Below are 13423 nucleotides of genomic sequence, written 5' to 3'. Positions count from 1 at the left end.
TACCAGCTCCCCCTCCCTTTACATTACCATCTGCTCAGCCAAGAAGGAAATTTGACAAGTACTTCCTTGACAACATCAGCCAACACCAGGGCATCCTTTCCTCAAAAGTCACTACTGAATGAAATTGACAGCCCAGCCTCTCTAACAGACTCCCCTGCAGCAGCAGGAGGAAGGGTGCTCTCTCCCTGTCACAGCACCTCAAGCCCCCACCTGAGTGCTGAATCCAACATACCAATGCCAGCCTGGCCAGGAGAGTCTTAAGAGGCTGGAGAGGGCATTGATTCACTAATGTGAGCCTCTGTTGCCACTGATCCCAAAATGCTTAGGGCCACCAAGGGCCACATATCGAAGTGTATAGTGAGAAGGGTGGGCTACAGCTTAGATTCTCTGGCTTCACCTGCCAGACCTTCCCCTTAACTAGCTGAGCAACCTGGGGCACAGCACCTATCTGCCCTGAGCCTCCCAACAATCCTACAAAGCATATTTTATTTGCCCATTTTACCCACAGAGAAATCGAGACTCAAAAATGTAAAATAACATACTCAGGGTCACACAGTGTATATCAGGAAGCCAAAGACAGACCAAAATGGAATTAATCTGAGTCTAATAAAAGGTTATTTGTGAAAACATAGAGCATAAGGAAACAACAGAGATGTGGAAGTACCTGGGGGCAGGTAACTACAGACGTCTTTAGCTGATTCCTAGAACCCAAGGATGGTAGGGGCTGTGTGGAGGCCAGCTGTCAGCAGTCACGGTCTTTAGCTGAATGACACCATGTGTTAAGGGGGGAATGGAGAATTAAATACTCCAACCTCACTTTTCCCCCTCCCTCCCGTCTCCTATTGGTGCTCTCTATGACATGAACCCAATCATAAGCCAGGGGACAAAGGGAGCCCACCAATGAAGTCGATACAGGTCAGCCTCACTGGCACAGGTAGTAGGGAATGGATCTGGAGGGCAGATGGAAGATATTCGGTACACAGAGCTAACTCTTAAATGTCAGAGTAAGAACTTGAATCAGGGCTATCAGACCCCTGCCACTACAATGCCATTTCCTGTAGATCCTCAGTAAATGGTCATTGAATGGTTGAAAGGATGGATAGATGGATGGATGGATGGGTAATTCATGAAGACTTCATTCATGTGCCTTTGATTAATCTTGTCACCTGACTAGAAATATGAGGCATGTTAGAAAGTTTATTTCTAAGCCATAAATGGGTTCTAAGAATAAAAGCTTTCTTCCCAGTTTGTACATCCCTGTAGGAGTTGCTTACGTCTCTCTGGCCTCTGGCTCATTTTTCCTGCTATTGCTGCTGCTGTTGCTGCTGGAGCTGCTTCTCTCTCCAATATTTGAGACTTGAGTAGGGTCAAGCTTCCTGCAAACAAAGTGAAGAGAAGGCAGAGGTCAGAGGGGGCTGTTGCCCTTGCTTCCCCCGGGACTGGAGCGCAAGGCTAAGTTAGCCAGCTTCTCTGTGAGTTCAAGGGAGCTGCGGGGGTGGAAAGAGGAGGGAAGTGGGAAGGCAGGATGTTCACTGTAATTATTTTCATTGATTTGTCTACTCGGATCCCAAGTGCTTCGAAGCCGTTGTGACATTTAATAAAAATAATTCAAGGTAAAAATACCTCTTCCTCTCTGCTCCCTCCTCCCCTTTCATCAGCATCACCTCAGTTTGCAAAGGTGGGAACCTACCAAGGGAGAAAAGGCTGGGGACCTGGAGTCTGTAGGCCTGGATTGGAGACTGTACTATTACCAGCTGGCTAGTGACTCCAAGCAAGTTTCTGTCCCTCTCTAAATGTTGGCTGCCCCTGCTCTAAAATTAAGAGATAAGCTAAATACGGGAGGTCCTAGTGCGGAGGCAACAGTCCAGGATTCTAATGCACCATTCTGGGGCAAAAGGGCATGATTTCCCCACCATTTCCTGCAGATCTTGTTCCTATCTGTTGAGTTCATTTTTTATCTTTATCATTTGACAAAGGAAGGACCTCCCCTACTACCATTTCTTGCTAGTTTCCAGGTCATAGGAGGTTCATGCTTCCCCTTCTCTGTTCTTTCTTCATTGTGAAATAAATAATATTCTGTCCATTATATAGAGAGGATAAACAAATGCTAGAGTGGCAATTAGTGTTACCTTGCCTTGTCCACTGACTATACACCTGATGCTTTAAATATATGACCTTGAATCCTGACAACAACTCTGCCCTATACAGGCTTGAGGAAACTGAGGCTCAGAGCAGTTAAATCTGCCACCTAGAGAAGCACAGATAGACAGTAGCAAAGCTGGACTCTGACTCAGGTCACTGTGACTCCAGAGGCCACAGCTCTCACTGCTGGCTCTCACTGCCTCACTATAATGTATCCAAGGCTGAGCCTGGAACCAAGCATCCTGCCTTCCAAGTAGAAAAGCCCCAAAACACAACCTGACTCGGCAGCATGAAGGAAGCAGAGGAGGGAGCTAGATTCTGAAAACCTCCTAACTCAGGAGGTCCTCTGAGAGCTGCAAAGCCATCCCAGGCTGTCATGGGAAGATGTAATCAGGGTGACCTCATATGTTTCACGGATTCATTAAAGCCCATGTTCTGGGGTAAATGATTGCTTTCCCCCAGTCCTTCTGAAAAGAAAATCGATCGCCTTCTTGTAGATTTAGAACAGGACAGTTGGCAATTAGAAAACACTTCGCCAGGCAGGCGCTGGGGAAGGAGGTCTCATTCCACTTCCCATTCATTCTGTCAGTGACACATTGGCTGTGCCTCCTGGCTTGCAGCAAGCTGGGGAAGTCCCAGCCTGGGCCTAGGGATGTGGCTGAGGACTCACGTGGGCGCTCTGGGCTGTAAGGCCTGTCTCTGCTGCTGAGGCCCCATTCGGGCTTTTGCTTTCTTTTCCCATTCCCCACCCCCATCCCTGCCCCTGACAGCTAATGGATTTTTCTCTGTACAGAGAGATTTACTAAACAACTGAACTAGGACACATTAAGTCTGCGGGTTTGGAGGTTTGTTTTAGAGCAATTCTCTCCCCAAGAACAGGCCACTGAAATTAAGATGCATTCTTCTCAGCAAATATTGATTTCAACTAGAAGCAAATCCGAGAAGCTTGCTGCTCACTGGATCTAAGCTCTGGCAGCTGCGGTTTGGACTAAGGATGGGTCACCCAGGTGCTCCCCACCTGAGGCCCAGGAGATAAGGGCAATGAAGAAGATTCGAGGTTAAGCTACAGCTGAAAACTCACCACAAAAATATACCAAGAAAAACTCACTTTGAGCCTTATAGTTGCTTGTGTATATTGCCAGATAAGGAAAATGGCCTTATTGTATATATTGGTGAGTACTCTTGGTCTACACAGCCTCTTGTGAGATGGAACTCTCACACGTGGCCACAGGGACCAACACATGGACTTAATGCTTTCCTTCCAAATTGGACCCCAGAGTTTCCTTCCTTTGGGAAGCTTTGCTTAACTAACTCCATCATTTCACTCCATTTCCTCCAGTATTTTCAGCAGCGCAGAAACACATATCCATGTGTATCTTCTCATCCTCAAATTTTCCTGCATTTCTTTCATTTCTCCCAAAAACTTTCCAGGGCTTGGGACCATGTATATGCCTTCACTATCATCTACAGCACTAAGGTCTACAGCAGAGAGACCCTGGAATCTTTAGAAATGAAGTCAGTCCATCTAAGTTCTTAAGCCAATTCACCAACTTTCTAATTGTGGGATCTTGGCCAAAACATCCCTCTAGATTTCAGTTTTCTTATTACTAAGAACCAGATTGGACTAGATAGTCTCAAAGAATTTTCTCAGCTACTAAAAATAGAGTATAGCTCTGCTGTGGTTCTCAGTTCTAGATAACACCCACCACCCACCAACCTTCCCAATACTTGGCAAAGGTTCTTGATGGAGCAACAGTGCTCTTTTGTAGGCCCCTCAGGCAAGGGAGCAAAGTTCTTGGGATACATGACAATTTAGCATAAATTTAAAAAGGCAACAATTTTGATATAGGGGCATTTGGGCACTTTGTTGAAGGAGATATAAGGATGGCAAATAAGCACATTGAAAATGCCCACATCGTTAGTCATAGGCCACAGTATACCTTCTAGAATGGCTAAAAAAATTGTTTTAACTGACAATACAAATGAGGTGCTGGTGAAGATGGGACTGTCATACGTTGCTGGCAGGAAATCAGAATGTGCAGCTACTCTAGAAAACCATTTGGCAATTTATTATAAAGTTAAGTGTATGCTTATCACATGACCCAGTCATCCTGCTTTTAGGTATTTGCCCAAGAAAAATGAAAATGTATGTTCACAAAAAAAAAAAACCCTGCACATGAAGTATATAGAAGCTTTGTTCATCATTGCCAAAACCTGAAACATTGCAAGTGCCCTTCCATAGGGAACTGGATAAACAAACAATAGTATCTCTAAACTCTAGTATCTCCATATAATGGAAAACTACTCAGCAATAAGAAGGAACAAACTACTGATACCTGCAGCCGTATCATAGATAAATCTCAAATGCATTTTACTAAGTGAAAGAAACCTGACCCAAAAGGCTTTATACTGTATGTTTCCACTTATATGACTTTCTGGAAAAAGGAACACTATAGGGATAAGTACAATATTAGTGACTGTCAGGGAGATGCTTAGGGGAACAGGCTACAAGAGAATTTGGGAGACTGATGACAGTATTCCGTATCATGATTGTGGTGGTGGATTCATGATATTGTGCATTTGTAAAAACCCACAGAACTGTACACTACAAAGAGTAAATTTTTTTGGACGCAAGCCTAAAAATAAATTCTAAAAAAATGAAAACACAAAGCCAAAAAACGTTAATGTGGCCATTTTTACATGTTAAAATGGCTGCATCAAATGGCCCTAGTCAACTGTCCTGCTTTAGACCCCTCTTCCCTAGATTTCTGTGCATTTCAGGTCTCTGGGATGTAAATAGGAAATTTTTCAGAAGGAACAGAGAAGTTATTGAGGATGCTTCCTCTCTCCTTCATCTTCTTTCATCTCCCATATAGTCTGTGGAGCAGGTGAGTCTGCAGAGATGGAGAATCCTTCTGCTGTAATAGCCTGAGCAGGCTCTGAGCAGTAAGGAAGTGGCATGCATGGAGCTGGCTGTTCATCATGGAGGTCAAGGGGACCTTGGATTTCCTTCTGCTTTGTCCAGCCTAAATTCTAGAGCAAAGAGGCAAACATGGGGTCAGGGCAGAATTCCAGTGCATGTGGATCCTACTGAGGAAGGAATCCCCTATAAAACACAACAGCAGAGAAAAGGAAAGGAAAGAGGTAGTGTGGCACATAGATTCTCAGCATTGGTACCCATTTTCCAGTTTGGTCTGCCAATCCCATCTTCTCACTTTCTTGCTATGTAATCTTGAGCAAATTGCTGGTTAAGGTAAGTTGTAGTTTAGCCTGGGTTTCTTCCTCTGTAAAACTGGAAAAATAATCATACCTATTGAGATTATTACATGAGTTAATAGCCATTCATTGACTCAACACGTATTTATTGAGTATCTATTACGCACCTATCACTGTCTTATGTGCTTCACATACAGATAAGAGACGAGAAATTGACAAAATGGGGGATGCCAGTTTATACAGAATAATCAGGGAAGTCTCACCAAGGAGGTGAGATTTGAGCAGAGACCTGAAGGAAGTGACAGAATGGGATGGGAAGGGCAGAGGTCCACACAGAGGGAACAGCCTAGGCAGACTCTGAGGCAGGAGCATGCTTGACAGAGCTAAGGAATAGCCAAGAGGCTAGTGTGGCTAAAGAGGGAAATGCTCTTTTTTATAGGATAGAAATGAGACCAGAGAAATAGTGAGAGATCGGATAATGAGGGGCCTGGAGATGTCCATTGTCTGTGCATTGTCTATTATTCAGAGTAAGATAAGAAATCACTGAAAGCCTTTGAGGAGTGTCATGATCTGACTTGTGTTCTAAAAGAATCTCTCTGGTCTGTTTGTGAAAAATAGACAGTAGGGCAGCAAGGGCAAAGTCAGGGAGCCCAGTCAGGAAGTTATCGCATGATCCAGAAGAGAGATGATGGTAGCTTGAACAGATAGAAACACATATATAAAACTTAGAACAGACCCTGGCACATACAAAGTGCTCAGTCAATGTTATTTATAATTATTATTGCTGGTATCATCAAATTCATCATCATCATCTAGGGTAGGAGGTCAGGAAAAGTCTTAACCATCCTGCATTCCCAGCAGGAACAAATCCCAGACCCTGCTGAACCCCACGTGAGGCTGTGTGAACCTGGGGACCCACTTCGGAAACTCACAGGCTCTGGGTTAAGGTTTCACACACTGCCTCCTCCCTCCCACCTCAGTTCCCTGAGAGCAGTGACAGGGTTTTCTGACACACACAGTACTTTGGTTTGGGGGAAGAAGCAGATGGAAGAAGCCTGGGTGCAGTAGAGCTCCTAAGCAAGAATGGGAAACACAGAAGAAAATAGCCTGGCAGGGCGTGGTGGCTCATGCCTATAATCCCAGCACTTTGGGAAGCTGAGGCGGGTGGATTGCCTGAGCTCAGGAGTTTGAGACCAGCCTGGGCAACATAGTGAGACCCTGTCTCTACAAAAGAAAAAAGAAATAGCCAGGCACCTGTAGTCCCAGCTACTCGGGAGGCTGAGGTGGAAGGATTGCTTGAGCCCAGGAAGTTGAGGCTGCAGTGAGTTGTGAATGCACCACTGCACTCCAGCCTGGGAGACAGAGCGAGACTCTGTCAAAAAAGAAAGAAGGAAGGAAAGAAAGCAAGAAGGAAAGAAAGAAAGAAAGAAAGAAAGAAAGAAAGAAAGAAAGAAAGAAAGAGAGAAAGAGAGAAAGAGAAAGGAAAGGAAAAGAAAGGAAAGGAAAGGAAAGGAAAGGAAAGAAAGGGGCCCAAGCTGAGCACAAGTTGTTGCTGTCTCATGTGGTCATCTCATTTCATCTTCAAAACGCATTCTGAAGTAGTTATTTCCATTCCTCATAAAAGAAAAGAGGACCTGAGAAAAGTGAACTTCCCAGGTATTAGTAGGAGACCCAGGATTCTGACTTGGGAGCAGTGGAACACCCAAGCACCTCTGTTCCCCAGTGGGCAGCTCAGCCTCCCCAGGTAGATTGTGTACATTCTCTGACTTAGGGCTAAGGGCTCCAAACAGGACTGAGACCAAAAGTCACACTTCTGAGTGCCTCCCCACATCTGAATCTCCAGTATATAGAATCAAGCAGTTCTGAAATCACACTTTCCTTTGCTCCTTTGTTTACAAAGATAAGATGTCTTCTTCTTCATTATAGAAAACAGTGGTTTTTCATAAACTATTATCTCTATTGGCCATTGCTTTTTACAAACACAACAATGATATGCTCTCACCTGATAGAATTTTCCAAATTAATTTCAGAGAAAACCACCTATCTGTGCCAAGCAACTTGACCTCCAATATTCCTGGAAAATATTTGGCCTTTCCTTTCTAACAAAAAAGCCTATCAAGGCTTTTTCTATCATAGTTAACCTATAAAACATCATGTATAACTGTGTCAAAAAAAAACTGAGTATCCTTAGGAAAAAGGCTAATTCTAAAACCAGGAGAAGAAAAAGTACAAAATAAACTAGAAACAAGGAAACTACCAAACATTATCAAAGATTATTGGATTTGTGTCAAAATGTCAAGGGAACCAAAATAATTAGGCTCCCATTGGTCAAAGATGGTATAATTTAAGCATCAATAAGAACAATAACTACCCTGTATTAAAATACATCAAAATGTTTAAATTAGTGAGTTTATTATGATACTCGTTTTGAAACATGGCAAATAAAGGGAAAAAAGTCAAACATTTATCCTTCCTTTCCTATACAAATGATACCACTGGGTAACCAAATACTTTATAAGAAGAAATTTATATAGAAGTATCACAGTCCTAATAAATGATAAATAAATAATAACAAATAAATGATAAATGAAGAATGAATAACTTCTGTATCATTTTGTAGCAACTAATGGATTAGTAGATCTAGGAAAGACAACTAGACATTGATATCTCCCCATAGAAGAACACAAGACCACCTGTGTAGTGACCTTGGCAAAAATAAATCAAGCCTTAATCTGATCAAGCTTCCAGATATATCCAGCTCCCCACCTACAGGAAATTTAGGGATACAGGAATCCACCATAGCATTCAGTAAAATCAGATTATGGGAAAATCTACAGGAAAAATGACCCAGCGAGAAGGAAAAAAAGATTGGAATTGGAAGTGAAAACTGTAGATTAAAGGAAAGTTAAGAGACATGCCAATCAAAACAGATAGGTCTTATTGGATCCTGATAATAGCAAGTACAAAAGAAAAAAGTCTATGAGACAATGAAGGCAATGTCAACACTGATTAGGTATTTGATGAAATTAAGGAATTACTGTGATTTTTTTGGTGGGTGTTTGCATCAATTAGCTATTGCTGAATAACAAACCATCCCAAAATACAGTGGCTTAAATATGCAAATATTTTGTCTACCTATGATTCTTCCAGATGACGAATATGGGCAGTGTCACCTAGGATGGCTCATATCTATCCCATATGGTGTGACTGGGATCACTCATATGTATGGAGCCTCAACAGAAATGGCTGTTCTCTCTCTCTCTCTCTCTCTCTCTCTCTCTCTCTCTCTCTCTCTCTCCCTCTTTGTGGTCTTGTGGTCTCTCATTCTCAAGGAGGCTAGCCTGGGCTTCTTCCTGCCTTCATACGGTGGCAGAAGCATTCATAGTAAGCATCAAAAGAAGGAAGGCCCCAATGGGCAGGTGCTTTCAGAGCCTCTGCCTTGTGCTGTATTTGTTCTTGTCCCATTGACCAAAGAGACACACATTGTCCAGCTCAGAGTTATTGTAGGAGGGGACTTCACCAACACTAATGGCCACGGCTCATCAAAGGTCATTACTATAGTGACCTACCACAGGGTGACCATGGTAGAATGGTTATGGTTTTTAAAAGAGTTTTTATCCCCTAGAAATACATATTAAATATTTCCATATAAAATGATAAGCCTGAAAATAACTGGAGGTGGGAAGGAGAGAGTGGGTGGGTATAGAGATGAAATAAGATTGGCCATGAATTTACTGAGGCTGATTGATGAATACATAGGGGATCATTACATTATTGTCTCTATTTTATATGTGTTCAAAATTTTTTATGGTAAAAAGTTTCTTTTCAATGGCTAGTCAGTGTCCAACACTAGGAGAACCCAAGGGGGACTACAGCCTTCTCCCATTGTTACTGCTTCAAGATATTGTGTCCTACTTCCCAAGGTAATGATGTGTGAGGCAATAACAGGGGGCATTTTCTAGGCATGCGGCTCCCTTCCCTCTCTGGAGAGTCATGTGAAACCCAGCAATTTGTATAAGCAACACAGTGGGCCAAAATCCATTCCCCTTGCATACACAACACCTATGATTTTATTTATTAGTATTCACTTCTTTCCCAGGTTATGTTGAGACTTAGGACATGGACCTATTCTGGATGATAAATTACATCTCATTGCAATTATTAACTGAAAGAAGAATGAAAGAATGAGAATTCAGGAGCCATAAAGGGGGTGGGGTGAGAGGCAGTGACCTCCTTAACAGGGAGTTAATAGAGAAGGAGGAAGAAGAGAAGAAATAAATCTCAGCCAACTGGTATCAATCAACACTTATTGCATGCATAATGTATACTGAACACTTATTTGCAGAGAAAAAGAAAAAATGTAAAGTGCATTAGACACTGTTCATGTCTTTCCATGCTTATAGTCAGTTATTCCTTCAAAATATTTATTGAATAACTACTGTATGTCAGGCCCTGTTAGATGCTAGATGAGAATAACAAGAGGATTTAAGACACTTTTCCAATCTGTATTAATGAGGGTCTATTCCAGTTGTAATAATAAATTACAATTTAAATGGTTTAAGCAGAAAAGATAACTTACTGGCTTGTGTAGCTGGAAAGTCCGGAGGTAGCTTCAGGCACATCTGGATCCAGGTGCTCCAACAATGTTGTCAAGAGTCTGTCTCTTTTCATCTCTTAATCAGCTTCCCTCTGTGCGGGCATCCTTCCCAGGCAGACTTTCCTACCGGCAACAACAGGCTTACATCCTACTGCATTGGCAGCAAGTGTTCCAGGACTGAGTCTCCCTGGAACAGCTTGGCCCAGTGCCCATTCTCAGTCAGGGAGAAGAAGTATTCTGATGGGCCAGGTCTAGATTGTAGGCCTGGCTCTGTGACTGTGGAAGAGGTCAGACCCATTCACCAACACAGACTGAGAGAGGAAAAGGGCAGCTCCTCCAAAGAATAATCACATTGTTGCCACTAGAAGGAGGAGGGACAGATATGGACCTGGCAAAGTAACCAAAGTCCTCTCAGTACTTGCAGTCATTCATTCATTCACTCAGTAAGTCTTTCTTTTGTGCATGTCATGTGCCAGGCTGTACTGTAGGTGCTGGGGATACAGTAGTGAACAAGACAGACAAAGTTACTAAGCCTTGTATTTTAGAGGTAGAGACAGAAAACAAATGTGTCAACAATCCATTTTTATGTAAATTACAGATCCTGATTTTCCTTGAAGCAAATAAACAGGGTGTTGTAAGAGAGAATAACAGAGAGAATCTTCTTGAAATGGGTGGTCAGGGAGGGCTCACTGAGGCAAGGACATTAAAGCTGGGAGGCGGAGGGTGAGAAGGAGCCTTGAGCATCCCATGTGTGGATTGGGAACTGAGGGTGGGGAGATGAATACAGCATCCTCCCTGCCCTTGAGGAGCTCATGACTGAACGGCAGAGAAGATGAGTAGATAGAAACCCTGCCATACAGTACAGCAAGTGCTATCTATAATATAGACAGGATCCCTCCCTGGGGACATCAAAAAGGAAGTAACTAAATCAGATGATAGGGCTTGGTGGTGGCGGCGTGGAGTTAGAAGGCTTTACAGAGACATTTGAGCTGAACCTTAAAGGATAAGCAGATAGAAGTTAGAAACAAGGGAAAAGGAATTACAGAAAAGGGGGACCATCATGAGGCAAAGATCAGGCATAGTTGGGGAGGAGTGATGCTCAGTCTGGTGGGTACACTGAGGCCACAGCAGTGGAGAAGGCTGGGCTCATCTGTGAAGGTGGTTAATAATGTCTTGACTGCCCCACCCACATGGAACAAGCTTGAGGGAAACAGGTCAGATCAAGGCTTGAGTTCACTGTGTAGCCAAACAGGAAAGAAGGACTCAGCTCCCTGGGAGCACCCTAAAGGGCTTCAGGCAGGAGGGGGCTTTTGAGCTGTGCTTTGAATAAATTCATCTCCCTCTTCTTTATCCCCTAACAATTAACATGTCTTCATTAAGCCAGACAGAGGACTAGGAGAAGTACAAAGCAGGAGGCATGATCTCTGACCTCGGTTTGCTCTTGTGGAGTCAACTCACAGACCACAAGTTAGATTGACCTTGACTCTACACTGGAAGGAGCCTTAGATACAGTCTAGCGGCTCTGAGATTCAGAGAGGGCAAGTGAGTTGCACAAAGTCACACAGAAAACTAAGACTAGAATCCTAATTCTTCTCCCTGCTTTTGAGCAAATGAGTGCTTTGCGCCTGGTACCTTCCACCCATCAGTCCTGTTTCTGCCCCCTGGAGCCTCTGGAGCCAGTCCAAGTTCTTTCTAATATGTCAAAACAGTCCAGAAACTCCCCAGCCTTTTCTTCCTCAAGTCAAGTTCCTTCAGCTTTGCTCCAGATGGCTCAAAGTTCAGACTCTTCAGCACCCACCTCCAATTTGTCAAAGTCCATCTCCAAGTGTGGTGCCTAGGACTGGATACCAGTGTCCCACAGAGTGGGTTATCACTTCTTTACTCTGGGTTCATCAATCCCAGGGCATTGTTCAGAGCAGCAGGAGTTGAATTGAGCTTCCCCAGAATCATTGCATGAGCTCCCACCTGCAGCCTCCAAACCTGTGCACTCTCAGCTTGAAATTAATTTAGCAGCAGCCAAAGGTTCCACTGGGGTGCACTCTAGAGAGTATGTTCCTCAACTATGTGGGGATTAGGGCAGGGAGCAGATTTATGAGTAGGAAGAGGGAGGGAAGCTGTGAGGGCAAAAACATGAGCCTGGGTCTGTCCCAAGTGGAACTTTCCTCCCACTCCTCAGCCTTGACCACTGGACCCATCCCCACCCTTTCCCAGCTGAAATGCAGCAAATAAGCTGGCTGCTGCAAAAAGTGCATGGGGTGGGAAGAGCACTGTACAAGCAGTCAGGAGGCCTCAGCTCAGGCCTGCTTTGCCACCAGAGCACTGAGAGACCTTAGGCCAGTCAGTCTGCCTCTCTGAGCCTCATTTCCAACATCTCTAAGTAGAATGTCTCTATGTTTTACATGCATATCTTTCTTCATGATGGCAGCAATCACTGATTCCTGGGGGCTACCCGAAGCTTCCTAAAGGCCATTGGTTAGCATGGATCCACTACCAGAAGGTGAGGGCTACTGTTCTTGTGTATAAATGGTTGGGGACAGTCCCCCTGTTTGGGACTGTGCCCTCCAAGAGAGAGAGACACCCAAGGACCCTTCCAGAGGCAGGAGGAAGGAGTGGTCAAGACTAACTTGCCAGATAAAGTGCAGAACGCCCAGTTAATCTGAATTTTGGATAAACAACAACTAATTTTAGTGTAAGTGTATCCCAAGACTTGCATGGGATATACTTATATGAAAATATATTTGTTGATTATTTGAAATTCAAATTAAGTGTCTGTCCTGTATTTTTATTTGCTTAATCTAAGCCAGACCCAGGTGAGGTTGGAAGTGTTTGTGGGGAGACACCAAGTACCAAACACCTAGCTGCACCCCCTCATCCCCCAACTTTTTGCCTCCCGCCTCTGTGTGGTCCTCACTGCCATGAAGCTGAGCATACAGAAAGAGAAGCAGGGAGCCCCAAAGCAATGGCAGGAGTGGGAAGATGTGAGAAAATGAAGGAGACAGAGAGGAACACTGCACCAGAGAGAGACGGTGCCTTTCTGGAGGTCACCTGTCCCTGCAGAAGTGGGACAGTCAGAGTGAGTAGAGGTGCCACAGAGCACCAAGTTAAGGCAGCAGGCACCTGTGTTCAGAACTGTAGCATCATAAAGCCTCTTAGAGGGAAAATATCTTCCTGCAAGGTGGCCTGGACCCCAGCAGAGAGCCAAGCAGGAGCCGATTACTGCTGACAAGCTGGGGTTTTTTTTTAAGCCTCTCTCATTCTTACTCTCTTAAAGATCCTTTCCTGCCACCAGTTGATGTGGTCTCCAAGGGGATGCTCTGAATCCCCAAACACCCATAATAATCGCCTTGTTTTTATTTCATCTGGGGATAAGCACTGTGGCTGAGAGGACAGCAGGCTCCAATTTGAGCCCTGGACCTAGAGAGACGGTGCCAGGACAGACATGTCTCCTCATTCCCCGAGACCCAGAGA

General features: G+C 44.0%; 1 long non-coding RNA gene across 1 annotated transcript; it reads right to left on the bottom strand.

The window, feature by feature from the left end:
* Window positions 1–1284: 1284 nt before the first annotated feature.
* LOC129533817 (uncharacterized) lies at window positions 1285–10080 on the bottom strand. Its single transcript, XR_008680189.2, has 3 exons — window positions 9938–10080; window positions 5320–5434; window positions 1285–1376 (listed from the first exon to the last, which is right to left on the bottom strand). It is a non-coding gene; the product is annotated as an uncharacterized lncRNA (long non-coding RNA).
* Window positions 10081–13423: the final 3343 nt, after the last annotated feature.

This window comes from Gorilla gorilla, chromosome 4, assembly GCF_029281585.2.
Source record: "Gorilla gorilla gorilla isolate KB3781 chromosome 4, NHGRI_mGorGor1-v2.1_pri, whole genome shotgun sequence".
NCBI lineage: Eukaryota > Metazoa > Chordata > Mammalia > Primates > Hominidae > Gorilla > Gorilla gorilla.
This window is presented reverse-complemented; position numbering and strand designations above follow the sequence as displayed.